At 35.3% G+C, this 18,814-nt stretch overlaps 1 protein-coding gene across 2 annotated transcripts in view; it reads left to right on the plus strand.

Moving 5' to 3' along the window:
• The window catches only part of LOC126871051 (uncharacterized), a 223,547-nt gene that overhangs the window by 4,553 nt on the left and 200,180 nt on the right, over positions 1-18,814 (plus strand). The gene's annotated exons all lie outside the window — the stretch shown is intronic.

Genomic DNA, 18,814 nt, shown 5'->3' on the forward strand with positions numbered 1-18,814 from the left:
TGCATACCGTGTGCAACGAGGAGCAGGTCGACTAACTTGCATACTTTTTTTACCTGATATACCGTAGATATAATTGGAAGTCGCTGCGTTGAAATTGCGTAATTTCCAGAACTGTACATATACATATGTTACATATGGAGTATCATTGACTGATAAGAATTGGAATTTTAAGTAATATAAGCGTAAAGATAATGTTTAAGCTTTAGTCGTGATACATATGTTATTGAATATTAAAAATGCGATAACGGCGCAATTATTATAATATATTTGCTTAACAGATCCATTTAGTATAGATCCATTAGTGGTAAATACTATATTAGGTTTTGGCCATTATTGTATTTTATCAGTTAAAAGCATATTCATTATCTCTGAAATATTCGTCCCCTAAATCACACAAGTACAAAATTCTTTGCATGAAAGGTCTGTTTCACAGTTATGCATAAATTGTCTTATGTCTACAGTGCCTTCGTTAATCGCTTTTTAACAACATAATTTACAACGGTATTACTGTCTAACATTAAACTAGAACGCAAACAGCTTTATATATTTGCTACATCGTTAAGTGTCATCAGTACAATTACTTTTACGTTACGATTAATGATTTTATTGCTTATAACGTAGCATAAACTCGTAAAAAAAAAAAAACGATGGTAATGTTGTTTTGGTAAACTACTACATTTTTCAAAGTACTTATTTTAAAAGCGAAAGTTATTTTAAGGGGATAATAAAGTCGAAAATTACCTTTTGAATGATGAAACTCGCACTCTATACGAGAAGTAATATTCTACGTTTCAAAATGTTGCTACCCACTCATTTATCATTTGTGGTTGCTCTTTCGATGTATCGTACTTTACTACACAAACACAGACGAGACAGTTCAAATAAAGTACTTACGCTGCTTTAGTAGAGCGTAAGTAGATGTAGATAAGTACGAAGGAGCCATGACGAACAAAGTTTTTCTAATTACTTTAACTAATGAAATTACGGTAATTTTCAATTATCGTCGCAATTGTGACAATCAAACAAAATAGCTACCAGTTACAGAAATTAATTTACTTTGGTTTTCGCTCTAACAAATAGTTCGAAGACAATGATACGAACTATTTGTAGAAATTTTATTGCAAATTGTGTATATATACGTAGACATTCTGAATAAAAAATACTAAAATTATTTTACGATACATACATTCAACAGCTACGTTATTTGCTAGAACCGAATTAATTTTGTCTGCGCGCGTTTGATAATTTCTCAATCGAATGAACGTTAGAAGTATCGTACGAATGGCGTATTCTAACTACAAAATCGAAGTGGCAGATTCGCGTTCAGTCTGCTATGTGCTTCGAAGCTCGCTTATTAGTAGACGCGTGCTAACGTATTGTAAATGTAAAAGTAAGGAATTACTATTGACTGCGAGTTTGCGAGCTGTGTCGAGTTAGGCAAGCAAATGTACCATGTAATTTTTTGTTGGCGGGAATCGTTCCGATGCAACTCATTCATCGTCGTTCCTGAAGACAATACGCGTCGGACAAGCGAAGAAAATCTAGCGGGAAAAAGGAAGAAGCACGCGTTTGAACTGAACGCTTCATGGCGGGAAAATAACGTCGAAAGCTCGATATATCGATAGTGATAGTAGTCGATCATTGTATCAGCTCCGTTATCTTATTTCGTGCATTTTGTTGTCTCAATGATAATAAAGAACTTGCACGAACGATGCTTCTTCGTTTATCGTTCTTATTAACACGTATCTGACGTACCGTTTGACACAGTTTCTCTAAACTTTATCGAGGTATTGAAATTTCTACCTGATTAAGCTAGCAATTTGTCGATAAACCTTTAAGCACAGATTAAATATTCTTAATACATTGGAATTTGATTAGAATATCTATAGCTTTAAAACTGATTGTTCGATTCGTAAATTGGAACTTGCAATTAGTTCTTGGTTACGCGTGAACGTAAAGTTTATAACGGAATCGTCGTTCAATTTGTCTCTATAGCCATTGGAAAGTACATTTTATTTGTTTCGTTGTCATCGTTCTTTTCGGTGAAAAATTCTAATTAAATTACACAACAGTATAAACTATAGTTGATATTTACATATCTGTTTCAACAATTATTCATTTCCTTGTACGGTTTCTGTAATACAATTCTTTTAACGCCTTTCCCAACTCGGAAAATTATTGAAACTAAAAATAGAAAGATGAAGGTGTAAAATTGAAAATAGATTATGCTTTATATATACACGAGTGCTTCGTCATTTCTATTTGACTAATTCTTATTTTTTGTACGAGTATTACAATCTGAAAGGATTTAATGCGATTACCATAATCTTTATAATGTATTGATTTCTTTAACCTTTCCGTCTTATAGTTACGACAAATAGTCTTATGTTTAATGCACTTCAATATGATTGCACGGTTCGCAATCATATATATATATGCAATAGGTATCTGTATTTCGCGAAGCGGGATCGTCAATTTATCATAATTGTACTAGACGAATGTTCTATCCCATTTTAATTAATTAAACAAATTACAGTTAATTAAACCACTTATGTAACCCTATTGAGTAACTATCGATACAAAAATAGATGAAATGTTTCATGTGCTGCATATAAATGCGATCGATAATTGCAATGTAAGAATTAATTAGTTACTATCTTGCAATCTACAATACTATGTGCTCTATTACAGCAGTCCGAAGAAAGAATAATCACTCACTTTTCCTCTCTTTCGTAGCGTATTTTCGACACTACATAAATTAACTTTAATTAGAACGGTCGAGTAGAAATTTAATTGTTTTCGAAATAAATTAAAAAGAAAGAAAGTACTTTTCCTGACATTAAAATATCAATATACTGCTGAAAGTAATAATTAGGAAATATTAGCAATACAAATGTTATTAGACATTGTTAGTAGAAAATGTAATATCTCTAGAAAGAATAATACGATATATCTCTAAATAGAATAATATTTCTATTTTCTCTAATTTGTTAAGTTTTCCTTCTAAATGTCTTTAAAAGGAGAATATTAAGTTTTTTAAATAAACGGAATAAAAATGATCGATAAAAATAAAATTATTAATATTTATATGATAAATATTTATACAATAGTTTGAAGTATACACATAGTTATTATCATTACAATTTTAACACAAATATATTGAAACCTTTTACCAGAGGTATTTCAGTATCTAAAGCTGATACCAGACAAACATTCGTTAACCACCGGCCTGTAATTCGTACCTATGATATTCAATCAGAGACTCCATATGAACTGGCTGATTTATTGTTCGCTATGAATAGTATTACATACTCACTGAATACATTGTATAACTGTAAACAACGGATATAAAATGATGCCTGAAGCTAAAGGCAGAACACAGCATCTTATCATAACAAATGTTCGTGCTTCGGAGTCATTTTGAGCTCAGTCTCACACCCGTTACACAACTCGATCAATTATATTTGTCCTACAAAACCGGGTTGGAAGTGAGAGTTCTTCTAACGTCGCGTCGTTTCCAGGTACCATAATGGCGTGTCTGAAACACGCGTATTTTTATTTGACCATTACTAGGCGCGAAGGAATGCGCACCTCTGTCGTACAAAACGCGAAAACTTTACGACCAATGGTACCTATATGAATGTCACTGACCTCTTTATTATGTATTATGTTCGTACATTTGTCAAGTTGCCAAGCGTGCATGCTAAAACTGGGCAGAGTGATCATAATTGCGTGGAAGAAAGGTGGTTCTAATATTGTCTGTCCACGCATAGGATACCTTGTTACATCTATACATTTACATTTACATTTACCGCATATTTGTTTCTTTTCGAAGAAAGGAAAGGAATAGGGCAAAACGAAGAAGACACGTAGGCAATTATAAGCACGAGTACGAACGTCCGTATCTTATGCTCTTAGTAACCTGATGTTTCATACATTATCGAATAATATATTCTTTACGTGTTAGCACATGTTCGAAATGATTCGATACGCATCAAAGCTGGAATGCGATGAAAACTTTGAAAAACTATTTTTAAAAGTTTTGTTTTCAGTAAAATGGAAGTTCCCAGTTATCCGCTAGTTATAGTTTGTTAATATGACTATCGATTAAAATTAACCATTCTAAAACTGTGATTTTATTATGTATTTTGTCAAATATTTTTTACGTTAATATTATATATGTACATAATATATTGCAAAGATTTGCATTAGGTTGGTGCATGTGAATTATCAGAAATTTGAATTTGGTGGTTCAATACGATTCGTTAAATCAAGCCATATTGTTAATTATCAATCGTATTAAAAAATAAAGTTGCTGCAAATTACATGTTGAATATTAAAGAGGGATTTAATAAAAGCGTTAAAACCTCGTTATTGACTGTCATAAATAATCAGGATGTTCGCAAGATTGTCTTACAGAAATTTAAATTTCAAAAACACGATATGAAAGTTGCTAAAGACATATCTAAATTTATCATTGCTACAAGTGGAAAGACGGGGTCTATTTCAACGTAAACCTAATATTGTAGCGGGCATAAATTATTTAAAAAGTGGTAGCAAAGTGTTTGAGTAAATCAAAAAGTCAAAAACTTAGTTTGAAAAAATATGCGATGTAATAATATGTCAAATTATCATTTTACAATTGTGAATTATTTGTCAGATAAAAGAAAAAAAATAGAGAGATTCGGATATGTATCTACGTGGTATCCTTTATGATAATGATGATGATAATATTATAGTATTGGGTTGACGAACGTGAAATGTCATTTTTTCAAATAAGACAATTCTATCTAAATAATATTCAAACATTTTATACTTCAACATAAATAGCTGTAGAGCAAAAAATAAGACCGCAAGATTAAAGTTTCTCACAAAATTGCTTTAATGGAGCAATTTGATCATGGAAATTAAACGAAAAGGACGTAACGCGTGTAAAATTCATATTTTTCAAAGTACGGTACTATACGTAAAATCGAAGGAATCGTTATCGTTTTACAGATGAAAGAATATGCTTTCTAATAATTTCTGATCATACCTGTGGTCCTTTATTAACAAGCTGTTTCAACATGGCTGGCTAACGTTCCAATTTTTCGAACGTTCGAAATGCGAGGACAGTTACTAACGGTAGACTAACTTGGACTTTCATTCATAAAACGGCACTCGCGGACGCAACATTACTCTCGATCAGATTGGAAACCAGTTCTAGGCACGCCCGTTTCAAAGTAATTCTTCATTACTTTTACCGCGTTTAATGTACAACTTCCTTGCGCTGGAATATCTATTACGTCAAACTATATTTCAAGGTTCATTTCCTCGCATTCAACCCTCGTTCAACGTCCACGCCCTAAGGTGAATCAGGAATCAGGGTTGCTGCGTAGTCAGGTTATTCGAATAATTTCACACTGACGACGATTCGATGCGTTCCATTGGTCCGGATGATAAATGTCTCGACGTTATAAATCGTTTGAGATGCCAAATTAATTTCACCCTCGTCACTGATGAGATATAAGTCGTCGGGAGCTTGAAAGTGTACAATTGTCAGACGGTCGTAGGAACAGTTGTAACATCGAAACTACGTATTTGAATTTTTACTTTAATTTGTAACTTTTGATGAATGAAATATACGTACACATACATACATTATATCGAATTGTTTAAAATAATGCGATATCCATAACAGGTAGAAAGTTTCTGGATGAAGTACGTATTATTAATGGGATTAAAAAATGATTCGACAGTACGTATAGTACAGTACGATAGCCTGTCATATAAAGAAGTACATATATTCACCAGCAAACATACAGTCGGTATAGAAAGTATTTGTACACTGTTTACAACGGGATAACTTCTTTTTAATTTTTTTTTCAATTTAAAAAGGACTCAAATTTCTTTCATCCGCTGTTCGGTACCTTTTGGCGATTGATCCGGCTACGAAGATTTAGTTGATTTGTTCATATAGAGCAGGGTAGTTTTATATTAAAATTATTGATAAGAATCGCGGTAATTATCGCGTTAAAGCACGAAGTTACGTTTTAAAGAGCGTGGACAAAAATATAAAGAGAGGGAGATGTATACTCGTACTATCGTAATGTGAACAACTTTGAAGAATTCTTTTCTTCGGACAAATCAATTTATATTCAGCACCCTTTACACGATGCGTCTCCTTGAGCACGCGGCAATCTTGTGGGAGGTATACATCGATTATCTCGATTGCACCCTTAGCGAATTGACTAAAGCGAGGACTCGGATCTCGAAAAATACAATAATCCGGAAAACGAACAAAGGCGTTTTGATATCGAAACGACGTATAATAATATACTATGTAATTCATTTAATCGTAAATAATTATAGAAGCAACGGGGAATAAATTCGATCCTTGAAGCTGTATCGTCAGCTAAGGTGTTGAGCAGTCCACGAACCGTATACTTAAACTTTATTGTCTGTATAATTTAACGTTCGAGCACGGCCATCGAGCGTTATTATATCTATACATTGGAACCATTTTAGTGGTATTGCGAAGGAGTATCGGAATTTCGACCGATCTATTCCTTTTACAATCGATTTTATTTACATACTTATGATTTCTTCTCGATGCAAACCGATCGTCGCGTCGCGTCGAATGTTATACTTTCAAGTAGCCGGTTCTCGGTTTCGAAATCCACGGATTAAGATTTTGAAAAGTTTCAGGATCTTTAAATGTATCTTTATGCGTATGTATAACACATATCGTCCAGGAAATAAAGATATTCCTATAATTGGAATTTTACTCACGCAGGGTCAGTCATTTATTTCGGTTAAATCTTCGCTCTGCGAACAGCTTAACAGCTTATTCGCGAGAAGAAGACTATATTCTATATTTTATATTATACAGACTTGTGATTCAAATAGTCGTATCTTATCCTATTATGGTTGTATCCGAATACAAGGAATTTCGAAATCAAGAGACTCGACTAATGAGAACAGACTTAGAAACGCGAAAGAATATTTTGAGTCATCGGTAGAAACAACGGATTAGTAAAGTAGCTTTAGATTGCGTGAATTCAGGTAGATGAATCTGAACAAGGTTTATGGGAATTTTGATCGTGCAAACTTCCCTAACAAACCTGTCGATCGAAGAGAATAAAAAGTAGCTAAAAGTAGCTGCGTTACATGTCTTATTCGTTAGAGCGTGACTCTTTAAGAAAAATTTCGATTCGTTATCTCGCGGTTTTCCGCGTACCTTCGTTAAAGTGTCGTTAATACACAGGTCCCGTAGGCGTGTAAACACGCGGCACAGTATAAAAGCGCATGTAAATGATTTATCTTGATCCTCGCCCACGCTTTTAACTCCGACCTCCAGAATTATCCCGCGGTACGTTTCATTCGTTCCTCTTATCCTTTTTATTTTAACTGCTTCTCGTTCTTCTATTTTCCCTTTTATCTTCATTCGTGTGCATTATTCTTCGGTCACAGCGACGATGCATTGTACGAAATGAGAGAGGTATTTTTGTCCTTTGTCGTGGAGCAACCGAGAGATATTAGATAAGCAAATTCTTTCCGCGTGCAACAACACACAAAGTTAAACCATGAATTGTTGTTACCGCACGGGGAATCCCTTTCAGCTTGTTCGTTTGCTCTTCTTAAATCACGCTGCGTCGTAAATAGCTTTCAATTGTCTCTGTAATAAAGTTCTTCTTCGTGCTCGTGTGCGAAACCGGCCGCAATTATTTCACCGCGTGTGAATTCCAGGGGTATTTAGGTTATCCGGTTATCCTTACTTTGGCAAGTTACTCGCGAAAATACCTGAATATTCGTAGAATCGTCTTACGAATATGTTACTATACGCGTTGCTATACAAAGCGTAATAAAAACTTGTTCGATAAGAAATTGTCTTCAATTTCGAAATGATAGATTATAATTAAAGAGGGTAGAATACTCGACAGGCGAATCTTCTGTTTATCCATTATATCGCACCGTATAGAAAAAGGGACCAATGAAGGTGAAAAGTAGCCAACGATGGCCCATTTTTCTGCGACTCTCTGCAATTTTGCCATACGTATGTACGATATGTACGTACGCTTTACCTGCATCTTCGTGAGATTCAGTAGCCAAGGCTGACAGCATGTATCGGCAGACTCTTCTCGCTGTCTTTGACCTTAATTCAATACCAAGAGGTGGCGAGGCCAAAGACCTTGCCATTGAATTTGGCTGTAATCGAAGTTGACGTCACCGAGTACCCGACTCGGTAAGGAGCAACGATGTAAATGACTTTCACGAATATTGCCTGCGACATTTTGCTACGGCGAGCGCCTTACGCGCGGCCAAGTCGACCGGTGACTGAACATTTCGCGGTCCCGGCCTCTCCCCCTCGTGCGCTTCATGTCCTGTTGGCGAATATACGCGATTACGTTTGTGTCCCTCCCGTGGAGAAGATATCGGCTTCGGCGGACCATGAACGAACTCGTCCGAGTCCGCCTCGATGGAAACCAGCCAAAGGCATCATTCCCGTGAGAGGATCATCGTTGACTCATCCCGATTAACGATCTCCTTGCGCCTGGTTAGAATAATTTGAAAAGTTACGCTCTCGATGGTGAGCCGATTCGAACCGATCGGACGAGAAAAATGGAGAAAGTGTGGTCGATTTTTGGTCCCGAGCGAATACGTGCATCGAAAGCGAAGATTCGTTACGTTCCGGGGCTGAACGGGAGCACCGTCTTCTTCTTTCCAGATACGTATATTTGTTGAAACTGATCGATGAATCTTGTTTTTCATACATCGTTTCAAGACTTTGGTTTTTTATTTTAATTTCAAGTAAAACTTTCTGGATTGTAAATTTTCATCGAAGATAGCGTAGAATAATTAGGCACTGATCCATTGTGCGATCTATGTATCTACGATATTTTTCTAGGCAATTGGTTTTCCAACATTTTTTCGCATATTACACGTGTATTACACGCATATTAACGAAAAGTTTACTACGATTGTGTAATTGAAAATAACGAAAAACAGTGAAAATTCCATACGTGATGTAATTTTACATTTTAATAGCTGTCATGAAAATTTCCTGTTTCTTATTCTCACGTTTGTTAATTAAATATTTTTAAATCATCCAATATTTATTGACATATCTGTTAGGTACTCTTGAATAATTTATTACCGTCTGTTATACAAACACGAATTATCGTATTTTACAGACGTTAAAGACAAAGAGACAGTCTAGTTGGTGCAGTTAGATAGGTGTTTTCTTTACGAGTTACCTGGACGTCTCTACGATGAACTATATCTTATTGCCCAGCGCCAACGCGATTTACAGCGAGCCATTTTCATTGTAATAGTGATAGAGCAAACAGTGCGATGATATAATGCGCAATACAAGACTGCTAGGTGGCATAAGTCACGGAACAATAGACTTTGTATTTATCCTCCTCAAGTATACTATGGAATAGCGTGTAATAAGTATAGACTAGAATTTATGTTTTGCATCGCGATGTCAACGCAATCAACAAATTTCATGCTTATTATCTGCGACAGTTTACGTATTGTACGATACAATAAAAATTTATGATACTTGATTGGAAGATGAGTTCACATTCGTTAGCACAGTAAGCGCTCATGGGATACAACGTATTAAATGTTTTTCAAGACGATTTTTGGTACATCTATAAATTAGAAAAATTTTTTTTTTTTTAACGATTTAAAAGCGATTTATCGTATGGCGAGAGTGTATGATCTGAATTCTATAATCTTTAACTTCCCTCTATATACGAATTTATTAGATACCAAGGTTAAAGTTTCTGATTTAAGTAAGAGTTGCGAGATCAATCGAGTTAGGTAAACTTCCCGATTTTGGAGAATTTTCAAGATTAGAAACTGTCGAAATATAGAATAGAAAATTGATATTTTTTATATGCTTTTTACGAAGGGTATGAAAAATCTGGATAGCTTTAGGAGTTTTAATAAGATAGAAATTTCTTAGAATACGATTCCGTATTTATATTTACAATTTTCTTTTAAAAATATCGTCAAATATCGGGACACCCAGTACGTTAAAGCATCTTTTATTTTTTATTCCGATGTTCCTTTCACGCAGTGTCTCATAACGGTTCTTGAATATTTGGGTACGTCCTTTCAGGAGGTAATATTCATTTTATCATTGACACAATAGCGATTAAAGAATATCGTAATTGTTTCTTATAACTATATATATATATGTATACGTATACCTATGTTGTGTAAAACATACTAAAATACATTTTTACGATTGAAACACGATGTTCAGACACGATAATCGTTGAAAGTTTTATTCGTCTGCCTACTTATATTTAATCGATTTATTAATTAAGAACGATCTCATAATTTTCATCGCTTACTCGTACTTGGCTATTACGTACACGAACACGCAAACTGAAGTATGATAAATATTTAAGATATCGCGAGACATAACGTATGCCTTTCAATTAAGTTTTATCAGGAACAGGAGGCAAAGCTCTATTCTGTTACTTATATTTCGAGATTTGGGTGTGGTCAATCTCATATAATCGCGTTGTTTTTGTAAAGGCTGCCATTGATCGGTAACCTATTCCTCGTAGTACGGGCTATTGTGTCGAGTTTTCGACTGCGCCCTGGTCAAAGTAGTCATGTACGCTGATTGTAATCTTCTTACATCGTGATTTAAGTGCTATGAGAAGCAGATGAACGAGCAGGCGACGCGACGTCGTTAGTTTATTCTCTTCCAGTTTCGTCGCCTTTGTCGCCGGCCAAAGTCGGGTTTAGGTCGACTAAGAGAAAGCTCTTCGTGTCGTGTCGCCAATCTTTTCATGCTTAGCTTTATGATAATACGTGCATTTACTACGTGTCGGTGCACTCAATTTCAATATCGGATTTTCTGAATGACAACGATTTAATATTTCAAGATCGAGTTAATGCCGAGTTGTCGTGTGCTGCATATGTATATACATCATACACATGTAGCTGATCCGAGAGGCGAGGAAAAAGAAGCAACGAAATTTCTAAAACAGCTTTGTACTCGTTGTGGGTATCTACGGGCTACACAGCAGATAGAAATATTCTGTGAACGACTGGTTGCGTACGGCGCGCTACATTAATGCAAGGGATTAGCATGACAACGATGGTGATATTTCTACGTACATCGAGTGCATCGATGTTAAAGGACCAACGGAAAATTTATATCAGTGGCAAACTGCCCGTAGGTTAATTTTAGTCGCTGCATGCGTTTCTTCCGCGTATTAAAAGCGAACGTCTATTTATTCGGCCAATTTACGGGGTTACGATAATTAAAGAACGATGTGGCCTCTGTTCGAGATGGCAATTTAGACGTAGAGACGCTTTAAACGGAATCTTCGAGATATTAAAAAAAGAAAGAAAGAAAAAAAAAAGAAAATCGAGGAGTTTTTATGAAACGATAGGAATTTTTAGCGTAGTTTGGCTAGAGTTACCGAAGTACGATAAACAAGAGGAAGTTGTTGGAAAAAGTTGATAGATGCTAGACCATCGATTTCGTTATTAAATGTTATGCAACCTTTGCTACTGTCTACTAGAGTCTAGACAGTAGCCGAGACGACAATTGAAGTGTTTAAAATAGCTGAGTGCTTATTTGTCTATGCTTGTCTATACAACCGTAACTATACACTACCATTCGTATTTACCAGATGAGGTTATTAAACTTATACAGAGTTGTAGGAACTGACATGAATCGATTATTCTGCTGTAGGTACCATTTAGTAGTCACTGGCTAAGAATGAGAGTTCGATCTTTGAATACTTTTCATCAAATCATTTATCTTCTCTTACCATAGATACTAAAGTTTGATTATTTGTAGTTTAAATGCCAAAAACCTGCAAGTTCTAAAACAACCTTTTATTATAAAACGTTACGTGCCTTGAAAAATACGTACAGAAATATTGCGTAATAGATATTTATATAACAGAGACATTTATGAAATAAAATAACGTTGCAAAGTAGTTTTATACGAAAATGGGGATAATTATACGAAAAGTAACAAAATAATAAAACAGTATAGATATAAGATACAATTTGCTGAATAACATGTTAGGTATTTCTTATCAAGTTGTCCTGTTTCCATTAAACGTAAATGCGTACCATCAAATGATACTACAACCTATTGTTAATTTCATTCAGAAATTGTCATTATAGTTTAGTTATAAGATTAGTCATTGGAAGAGATTAAAGGTTAAACATTGATATATTATGAGATGTACGAGCATTGAAGATTTCCTTGTAAGAATGAATTGGGAAAAAAACACACTTTCTAACATTGAAAAGAATTATAAAAGAACGTTGCTTTTGCCTCATTATTCTACGATGTATACGTTAAATTGGTTGAAAAATGCGTCGAATACGTTATAATTTGCGGTCCCTTTTCATATGCCGTTCATAACGAAACAGTCGAGTGTAAGTAAAAGCTCCGACCTTGCGCACATACGTGCACGTTAATGTCGGTTTTCAAGGGAGCCTCGTGATCACATTAGTTACGGAAGAAAACTTTGTCGATGTAAACTGTCTAATTGTAAGCTTCGTGTTTTGAACATTTTCGCGTGAAGTTCTACGAAAATTTATAGTAACTTGTAGTAAAAATGAAGCGTTCTTTGGAGACGTTGAATCGGACATCTTCGGTTTTTCCACACGAAGAAGATCGCACGACCAGAAAGAGAAAGGGAAGAAAAAAGAAACGGACGAAGAGAAAGAGATAAAGTTATTCTTAAACGTTAACGCTACTTGTTTCCAAAAGAAACGAACGAGTTCTTCTTGTTCTGCATTGTTTCAACACGAATGGTAACAAAAATGGCGTATAGCCGATTAAGAATAGAAACATTTCCAGTTTAATCATTGAAATTTCGTCCAACTTCTAAATTGATCTGTCCCATTGGAATAACGAACAACGATACGGCAAGTCGCGACGATATATGTAACTCTTTACGGTGTTGCGTTACAGCTTTAAGATTTATATAACAGCCAGTGTATCTACGAAGGTGACTGACCTATTTACCATTACTTGTACCTGTGTTATCTGCGGTAACCGGCGGGCCTGTATGAGTGATTTTTTTCGGACAACTTGTCTAGGATGACATAGGCACAGGTGTAATTCACGCCAACTTGGCGACACGGCCAATGAGTGACAAAAATGACGAGACATGGTTCCTAGATAAGATCGTTTTTTCGAGAAAGTCTTCCCGTATTTTGACGTATCGATGACAAGGTAGCGCTCCTACGTATAAATTTATCGAAGGAAAATACGTTGCATTTGTACCAGTTAATAAATTTGGAAGATAATAAATTTTTAATAGGTACGTCACCGATTAAGAAAGCAGTGAAACGCCCACGTTCTTACACGAGTGACCGTTTTATCGGTTATCAATTGTGAAAGTTTGAAACTAATACTCTATCTTTAATTATGAGTCACGGACGTAGTAATTATCTGTTCGATATTTGATATCTTAAATTCTATCGCTCCATGCCCGGTAGTTTATTACTACTCCGACTGTAGTTTATTCCAACTCGTAAGCACGTCGTTTAATATTCGTTAAATTGTTTTTAACCCTTTAGGTACTTTACGGTCCTACATCGAAATAGCTACGATATTCCATTTCATCCAACCCTTTTTAGTTTTTAAACGTAGAATATACCGTTTTGCGTTGTAATTGAATTTAACAGAGATACGTATTCGATGTGCTATTGATTAGGAAAATATGAAAATTCAACTTACGAATAGCTGTTGAACATAGCTTATTAAGTTGGAAGAAACGCTGCTCAAACCGCATAGGGTTAAGTAAGATAATAAACGAAGTGAATTTCTATTAGATATTAAGTAATGGTTATCGTCGGACTTTGCTTTTAAATCGCATTAAACTTTTGGTTGCTTAGCTAGTTATTCTAATTTCCAACGACACTAGAGTGAGAATAAACGGTATGCGTTTGTCAATTCGAATGACGCGTCATTTTATTTCATTTCCGCAAGGTAATTCAAGTGGTCAGCTTTTCAGCTTTCTATCTGCACTACGTATGTAGATTATTAAGACGAATGCGCTCGCGCCGTGCCGTTTCTAAACTAAAATGATAGATGATTCTTTTTCACTTCACCATGTCGTTGATCGTACATTTCTACGAATTCTTTCGTTAGAAAACCTAAAATACACGGTATACACATATTTGTTTAACCTTCTCGAAGATCAGACAAATAAATGTCTTCGTAAATCCCCCAGACTGTAGTGCGCTTACTATTCTGTATTTGGAACACTTCGTTTCGCTCTAATTTCTCGTTTTGTAGGATACGCGATTAACGTTTCGTTTTTACAGCCGATGAATTTTAAAGGATGACGTTAGTTATCACTGTGAAAGGCTCGAGGTTAAAAATACATGCATACAATGTAAAGTCATAGAAGTGCGAGGTCTAGAGCCACTTAAGAACACTCTGATGCATCCGTCCGTCTGAATAGATCTCGACAAGAATCTTGATCTCCAGCCTCTGTTCACACTGCGTGAAAGTCTCGAGTGGTTTCGGTACGAGAAAAGCATAGGTACAATGATGGATGGGATATTTTTTTCGTGGATAGGATCGAGAAAAGTAGGATTACATTCTTCCAAGTATCTAATTGCCAGTCGTAATTACGCGCAACCGCGCTCGTCGTTCATCGTTAGATATGTAAGTACATCGACTCGGTTCCTTAATTTTACCGAAACGGAAGGTGTCCTTATCGGGTTGTTTAATGTAATTTCCGAATAAATGATCAACTTCGTGATTATGGATCGTAAAATTGCATTAAAAGCTACGGTATTACGGTTGCTATGAACAAAGCGACGCGCGAGTGTCGTACGACGAATCGTTGAAAAGCGTCAACCAAAAGATATTGCACGAACGTTTTACCCATCGAATATATCGCTATATTTGCCAAAGATATACTTCGCTGGACGGTTAGGTTTATATATGTCGAAGCTACAAATACACTGCGCAATCAGATCAGGGATACATACACTCGTAATTCGTGTAAATGAGCACGGTCAACATACACGCAGTATATATGAATAAATATGATCAAGATCGTGCGTCGAAGTTCATTTTATTCGAGATAAAAATGTGATATTTGGCGAATGGGTGTACGCTTTATATGGTAAGCAAAAGAGAAATTGCAAATCGTGTTTAAGAAGGATGAAATAAACGTATAGTCTTACCTTTCACCTTCTAAAATGTTAATATTATATGTTAAGTCATTAGTGGATATAAATTGCGCGTACAATTTTTCACAAACGTGGATTTTGAATTCTACATTCGCAGAAGATACGGTTCATTACCATTTACGAAATAAAATAAAAAAGAAAGAACTTCAGAGCGCGTTTATTTTCTTTGAATTTCTATAAAGTATTAATCGAGTAAATTTTTTAAATTCTTGGAATATTTTTCTACTTGAATGTTTTACTCGTATTACTACTAGTAATTACTTTAACTAGTCTTTCTAAGAACTGCAATTTCATAGATGATAGAAATAAATAGGAATGTTATAAGGGCAATCATGCTTTAACGAATCTCATTCATACTCATAGAATTGATAGACTATGAGTCCAAAGTTTCAAGCTGAGAAAAAATTTAATTGAACGCTACATTAATAACGATAGGTATAACATTAATATAAACATTTTCTTGTTAGTGAATTCGTTGTCATACTTGAATTACACAAAGTACAGAGTGACACTAGCACGCAACTATCTCTGTTAACCAATCGATCGTCATCAACCGGTTCGAATTGCCGCTCTAAGATCTGATAGGGTTAAATTACTCATTAAATAAAGCAGCGCAAGTTTTTCTCCTGATAAAATAATGCGTGAGAATCGTTACTCTCTCTCTCTTTCTTTCTCTCTAATAGCGAACATTTGTAAAAGCGTCGTTGATTAAACGCGATATATATTCCGGCTTATATACTATCCGACAAATATATTCTATATTTTTATAACATTAAACATTTTTTTCGAAATATCTTCAAAATTTGTAGTTGAAAGATATTTAAAAGTAGCTGCTTTCATGCATCATACGTCATAAGTGTATATGTGTCAATGTAAGTTCAAAACAATTAGCAATGAGTACATAGTGATCTTTATTGTTACCAAGGTATCGCTTATCTGATCGATAATTTAAAACGCATCTATCATTTGTCAATATTTTTCGTAATATCGATCGCTGCTTCCATAACAGCGTATCGGAAATGTACTTTTCGTCATCGTTGATTATATATTAACTCAGTGGTTAATGATATTAATTCAGTGGTTTTTCCCAATTATCTCTGAGAAGCGAGCACGCACATATCCTTGTTTCTCTGTATTCGTTCTCGTAGCATCGAATTTTTGTAGTCTTGCGAAAATACATACTCGAACTTAGTTAATCAGTATGTAAATGATACGATAAATACGAGTACAGTGGTGTGCAAATGCAAATATGTTTTTTTAGTCACTGTAGAAAAAGATCTTTACACGAAGATTAGTGTTATTCCAACAACGAACGAAGATCGTGCATGGTCGAAAACTATATGCGTATCTAGTTGCAAAATCAAATAAAAAAGTAATTTTCCTAACATCGAACACCGGAATTCCTGTAGAAAATAAAAAGATGCGACTTATTGTATTCCGTTTGTCTTCATTTAGACTTTTATACAAATGTATACAAATACTTTTTCTTCAGAGTCGATAATCGAGATACGTAAATAGCAAATAGCGTTTAGAATATCACAGGGGCTCGTAATACTCGCATATATAATCAATTCGTAACGCAGGAAAAATGCGATTTCCCCGTTTGGGTATAGCGCGGGAACTTTAATGAATTTTAATCAGCTTTTTCTCTATGAGAAAAATAACATCCGATCGGGCGAAAAACTACTTTGCCCTACAATCGGTGCATTCACTACGATGAAAGGACTATTCACTTGATTCCTCGCAAAGCAAAACATTTCGCAGTGAAGTTTTATTAACACGACGCGACGCGATGCGCATGAACGGAATAAGAATATGCTTATTTAGTGTCGTGTTTCAAACCCCTAACTTCCAGTGCAGTGCACGCGCGAAAAACGAGCAATCTCCTCTTTATAGTGACCTTGATGAATTGGCGAGCATCGTCGAAACTAATATCGAGCGTCTTGAAAATCCTGTTTGCTGGGCTTGCAAATCATCAGCGATACTGCTTCTGGCAGGCAATTTCGTATAAATGTACCGACCGTGTACTTCATTTACAGAGTAATCCGAACATTTTCATGTCACATAGAATACTTACTTTAAATGCACGACATTAAACGCTAATTTACTAATATATTAAGTCCGGATTAATTTTCTCAAATAAATACCATTATAAGTCCATTGTACATTGTGATTTCAATTTTGAAAACTGACATTGTCGATGTTACACTTATGCACGTTTCTCGATAGTGTCGTCTTTATATTAATGGCCTCGAATATCTATCGCGTGTACTATTCTACAAGACGATGCATGTTCATTATACATGTTCGCAATTAATTTTTTGCATCGAAATACCTTTTTTGGTACTTTACAATGTACAATAGACACATAGTTTAGGCACATAGCTCGATAATATACTAACGTTTGTTGCAATTTTTATCGATAATAGTTTAGGATTTGTGATTATGTACGTGTGTTGTTGAATTAGAGGAAAATGCGTGGCGTAACGAGAAAGTAAAATGAATTCAGAAGTCAAGGTGAATTTTGCGCCGGATTTTCGTCACAGATCTCCACCGATCCAAAGGTCTAGTATACGCCACTGACAAAACATCTCTTTACACTCTGTACACCGTACACGTATGTATATATATACACCTGATAGATTATTCATTTTGAAAGTAATAAGTTAATTCAAGGCAAACCAACTTAGTAAATTAATTGCAAAAAATTGCAAATAAGCAATAGTAGCAATTACGATTATCGTTATTAACGTTAAAGTTAATGATTTAATACCATATTACAACAAATATATATGCTTTCAATTATTCCCTTAAAAGTCTGTAAGTATCGGTTTTACGTGTAGTGATTAATTGCTAGGCCTATTAATAATCCTTTCTGTATGTCACGTCGGCAATTTTTTGTCGTACTTGAAATCTGAAACGGAGGTCTCGATACGACCTTGCTAAGATGCCAGTCGAAAGTCGAAAGCATTTCGTTCCCTTTAACACGCGGATCAAGTGTGTACTGTACGTACTTACTTGGCTGGCCACCTTTTTCACGGTAATACCATGGAATAACACCCATGTCATCACTCTCCTCGACGCATTTTTTACTATTTTTTCACGGCCATGATTATACACTGACAGCCGGTGCCCGAATATCGTTACGACTTTAGGTAGGTAGACCCGCTCACTTGATCTACCGATTCTTATTCCAAACGAGTTCTCTAATACGCTCGCCGCGTTTCTAATTTGCGTAAAATCGTCGTTGTAATTTATGACTCACGTTCAGCGATGAATCTACAGAAAGCTTTCGAGTTTAATTCGACTATAAAACGAAGAACGCAAGAAAAAAAAAGGCAAAGAAAAAATTAAGCTTCGACAGACTAGAATAGCATCGACGACGCTTTTTGAACTTCATAAAGTTGTCGGATAAATATAAAAGAAGAGATAGCGGCGAGAAAGTGTCGAGCAAATTCTTGAAATTCCGTTCCATAATTGCGATACGCGTTTGATAGAATTTGATAACGTAAACTGTCCAGAAATGAAAATACGCGTGAAATATAGCGTTAACGAGCCTGTTATATTTTCCTCAAATGTTAGAAACTTCTGTGGTTTGAAAATCACGCAAAGAGAATAACAG

Source organism: Bombus huntii, chromosome 11, assembly GCF_024542735.1.
Source record: "Bombus huntii isolate Logan2020A chromosome 11, iyBomHunt1.1, whole genome shotgun sequence".
Taxonomy (NCBI): domain Eukaryota; kingdom Metazoa; phylum Arthropoda; class Insecta; order Hymenoptera; family Apidae; genus Bombus; species Bombus huntii.